Here is a 4,884-nt window from a genome sequence, read left to right as displayed (position 1 = left end):
GTATCATTAACCACAGTCACCAGGCTGGACATTGCACTCGATGACTTATTTATTTTATAACTGGAAGTGTGTACCTTTTGACCACCTGTACCCATTTTCCCTATCACTCACCCTTCAGCCTCTGGCAAGCATCCATCAGTTCTCTGGATCTAGGAACTTTTTTTCTTTTTTTTTTTTTTTGTTTGTTTTGTTTTAGGTTCCTCATATAAGTGAGACCAAACAGTATTTGTCTTTCTCTGACTTATTGCCTTATTGTCTTTCTCTGACGCGGGGCTCGATCCCACAACCCTGGGATTATGACCTGAGCCAAAATCAAGAGTCAGACGCTTAACCAACTGAGCCACCCAGGCTGCCCTGGGGTAGAATTTCCTTCTTTTTCATGACCAAATAAGTCACCCATCTTGAATAAAGGTGACACAGTTACTAATGGACCCACCAGATAAGGAATTAGGGAACCCTCAGCATGAAGTTCCCCTTTTAGAAACCTCTGGATAATCTAAATAATGGACCGCTTGAGTGACCCCACTTTCCCCTTCCAACTCCCTAATTCTTGCTCTTATGCTTTAAATTAGCCAATACAGGGGCACCTGGGTGACTCAGTGGGTTAAGCGTCCAACTTCGGCTCAGGTCATGATCTCACGGTTCATGGGTTTGAGCCCCACATTGGGCTCCATGCTGACAGCCCAGAGCCTGGAGCCTGCTTCGGATTCTGTGTCTCCCTCTCGCTCTGCCCCTCCCCCACTCGCACTCTGTCTCAGTCTCTCAAAGATAAATAAATGTAAAAAAAAAAAATTCTAAATTAGCCAATAGAGAGTGAGCCCCCCAAACCCAAGGCACCTCATCCATGGACCCTAGTAAACACAGAGCCTGAAGTCTATGTTCTCTGTCTCCCTATAACCTTGCTGCGTGGCCCCCAGGTGTGCTGTGTACCCTCCAGAAATATGCAGAAGAGTCTTATTTGTTTCAAAGTTCCTCAATAGTTGTTGCTAAGGTGTACCTTGTAATTGTAGCAAGAACCATGAGGGCTGTTCCACCACAACACTGACTCCTGTCGAGGGGGAAATATCTGTGGCCACCCTCACAAATAGCACAGGCTCAGGTGAGTGCCTTAGGCATTCCTAGCCAGAGCATCACCAACAGTGGGCTGAGACCAGCACACAGGTCTGCCAAGACCTTTGTTTTCAAATGACCTCAAGTAGCCACCGTTAATGTGCTAGAGAGACGTGAGCACATCAAGGAATGCAAACATTCTGTCTGGGAAAGAACTTTGGGCGTGGTTACTGACTCAAAGCAAATAGCCTACTAAGAGTTCTAGAGAGTTCCTTCGAAATCAAGGGCCCCCGCCTGTGCCTTTTGGCACTAATTTGCATCAGAGGAATCAAAATCTATGACAGCTGCAGAGTTCCTCAGAAGGGTATCTCCTTGATCTCAGTTGATCTCAGCTCAGGTCACGATCTCATGGTTCGTGAGATCAAGCCCCGAGTTGGGCTCTGCACTGACAGCGTGGAGCCTGCCTGAGATTCTCTCTCTCCCTCTCTCTCTCTGCCTCTCTCTCTCTCTCTCAAAATAAATAAACATTAAAAAAATGTTATGGGTTGCCTCATGTCTCCTCCCCAAATTCATATCTTAAAAATAGGATTGTTGCAGATATAATAGTTAAGATGATGTCATTCTGGAGTAGGGTGGGTTCCTACTCCAAGAGAACTGGTGCCTTTATAAAAAGGGGGTGTTTGGAGACAGCCATGCACACCAGGAGGATGCCATGTAATGACGAAGACATGATCTACAAGTTAAGGGACACCAAAGATGGCCAGCAAAGCACCAGCTTCTCCCCAGCTAGAAGAGAGGCTCGGGACAGATTTTCCCTCACAGCCTCAGCAGGAGCCAATCGGCCAACACCTTGATTTTGGACTTTAGGCCTCCAGAACGGTGGGAGAACAAATTTCTGTGTAAGCCACCTCATTTGTGGTTGTTTGGTTGGTTGGTTTTGGTCTTTTTATTTGTTTGTTTGTTTTTACAGAATCCCCAGGAAACTAATACAGCCCATACGCTGTTCATCCTGACCAATATAGAAACTGGTACCAGAAGTGAGATGTTGCCATCCCACAAATGAAGAACCAGTTGAATGAGCTGCCTGGTCCGGTGGTTAAGGACACAAATTTTGCAGGCTGGGAAAGCTGGTAACCGTTGTTATGCCAAAGAACCTCGTCCAGAAATACCGCCATGGGTGACAACCTGACAGGTAGATCATATGTCTCCTGAGCCTGTGTTTGCAGGATTGGAAAGAGCTAGAATGTCACTGTGAGTTGGCTGCTGCTTGCCGCTTGCAGCAAGGAATCACAAGAAAGAGATGATCTTGGAGGAGAATTGGCCACGTTTCAAAGTCAGAAACATCACAAGGTTAGAAGAGCTAACAGCTTCCTGTTCCTTCAAAACAGTGTAAATAAGGATCTTGCCTCCCACCTAAGGCTATTGTTTCGGGTGACCATTAACAGGGAGTGACAAAAGTGTAGGTAGTTCAAGGAAGCAAATATTGCAAATTAAATAAACACAGGAGCTCTGGCTAGAAAAGCCCATCGGATCTGGTGCCTAGCAATGGAACTCACTGGAAACAACAAGACCAGATGTCTACTCTAAGCTTTTTGAAGGAACTACGTTGTTAAAGAAACAAAGAGTGCAGTCTGCAAAATCTTATAACTCTTGAGCCTTTGCAATCAGGTCTTTTTATTATAGTTGCTTAACCTGAATCTTAACCAAAGTGGGGCTTGTGTTCTGGTCTCTCTCATCAGCAGAGCACTTCCTTTTTTTAGGCACTTCCTTTTTTGAAAATTTTTATTTGAGAGAGAGAGAGAGTGAGCTCAGGGGAGAGGGGCAGAGGGAGAGAGAGACAGAAGATCTGAAGCAGGCTCTGTGCTGACAGTAGAGAGCCTGATGTGGGGCTCAAACTCATGAACTGTGCAATCATGACTAAAGCCGAAGTCAGATGCTTAACCAACTGAGCCACCCAGGCACCCTGAGAGACAGAGAGAGAGAAAGAGAGAGAGAGAGAGAGAGAGAGACAGAGAGAGAATTTAAGCAGACTCCACAGTCAACGCAGAGCTGGATGCGAGGCTCGATTCCACGACCCTGGGATCATGACCTGAACCGAAATCAAGAGTCGGACACTCAATGGACTGAGCCACCCAGATGCCCCAGAGAGCACTCTCTTTTAGCTGTGATGTGTTCTTCAGGCTGCAGTGTGAGCACCACATGGTCAGGGGTTTTGTTTGTTCCCTGCTGGACCCTCAGCCCTTCAAAGAGTGTCTGCAATGTAATAGATGTCCAATAAATAGCTGTTGGAAGGATGATGTAATAAACAGAACCAAGAGTGAAGTGAAAGAAATATCTAAGATTGGAACTATACAGGGCAATTTAGTACAGATGGGCCCCGGATTTGGACACTGAAACATCCCAATGTTACGGTCACTGAATAAACACTGGCTTCCTACCAATGAGGACCCCCAAGGCGCCCGTCCTGTCACTGTTGTGTAGGCTGTACATGAAGGGGTTCAGCATGGGAGTGACCACCACGTACATCACTGCAGCCGCCGTGTCCTTCTGGGCCGTGTGGGAGGATGTAGGGCTGAAATAAACCCCGAAGAGTGTCCCGTAGGACAGGGACACCACAGAGAGGTGAGAGCCACAGGTGGAGAAAGCCTTCTGCTTGCCTCTCGTGGATGGGATCCTCAGCACGGAGGCAAAGATGCATGTGTAGGAGACCAAGATACCCACAAAGGGGGTGATGATGGGTAGGGTGCCCCTGGCGTACAACACTGCATTATTGAGAAAGGTGTCAGAGCAGGCCAGCTTCAGCAGAGGGCTGAGGTCACAAAAGAGATGGGGAACCCGGTTGTGGGTGCAGAACAAGAGGCAAGTCAGTAATACTGTGTGGGTCAGGGCGTTCCCGAAGGCTGCAGTCCAGGATGCAGCCACCAGGAGGCTACAGAGGTGTGGCGTCACAGACACGGCGTAGTGCAGAGGGTGACAGATGGCCGCATAGCAGCCATAGGCCATGACCATCAGAAGGGAGCTATCGATGCCAGCAAACCAGATGAAGAAGAAGATCTGGGTCAGGCAGCCTGCGTTAAGGGATCCCTTTGTGTCCTGACGCGAGGTTGGCCAGCATCTTGGGAATGGTGGTGGAGGTGAAGCAAATGTCCACAAAGGCCAGCTTAGCCAGGAAGAAGTACGTGGGCGTGTGGAGTTGGGAGTCGGTGGTGATGGCCAGGACGATGAGCAGGTTCCCCAGTCGCATGACCAGGACATGCTCAGGAAGAGTATGAGGAGCAGCTGCTGTTGCTTGCGGTTCCCTGAGAGGCCCAGGAGCAGGAACTGAGAGACCCCGGTGAGAGTTGCCCCTTCCACCGCCATCTTGGAGCAATCAGAAAGGAAACCCAGGAGTTGTCCAGGGTCCTGACTCGGCCAGCCCTTGCACCGAGCCCTGGATCTCATGCCCTCTGGCTAGTTCCAGGCGTTCATCCATTCTTCCCATGCTCTCCCGCAACAGGACCCCCGCCCACCCACCTTCTTTGCTGCATGATTTCCATCAGTGAATACACCGTTCATTCCCCATCATCCACCTGCAGATGGGTGGACTGCTGCCAAGCACCGGGCCCATTTCTCACCCTCACCCCCTACACCTCTACGCCCCAGGGCTTCATCTGGGTACAGTCACGAGCTCAGCCTGCACATGTGGGGATGTGGGCATTAATATTCCCTGGAGTGACTTATAGCCCGCAAAGGACAGGGCTTTTTGGGCGACTCCCCTGGCTGCATCACTCCTGAGCGATGCAGTGCTGAGGTGTGCTTTCTCTGGGATCCCTAGGAACATCACCCTAGGAACAT

General features: G+C 49.2%; 1 pseudogene; it reads right to left on the bottom strand.

The window, feature by feature from the left end:
• Nucleotides 1–3,462: 3,462 nt before the first annotated feature.
• Nucleotides 3,463–4,654, bottom strand: LOC102958843 (annotated as a pseudogene).
• Between the last annotated feature and the right edge of the window lie 230 nt (nt 4,655–4,884).

This window comes from Panthera tigris, chromosome A2, assembly GCF_018350195.1.
Source record: "Panthera tigris isolate Pti1 chromosome A2, P.tigris_Pti1_mat1.1, whole genome shotgun sequence".
Classification (NCBI taxonomy): Eukaryota; Metazoa; Chordata; class Mammalia; order Carnivora; family Felidae; genus Panthera; species Panthera tigris.
Note: the sequence above shows the minus strand (reverse complement) of the source record. Positions and strands in the feature narration are given on the sequence as shown.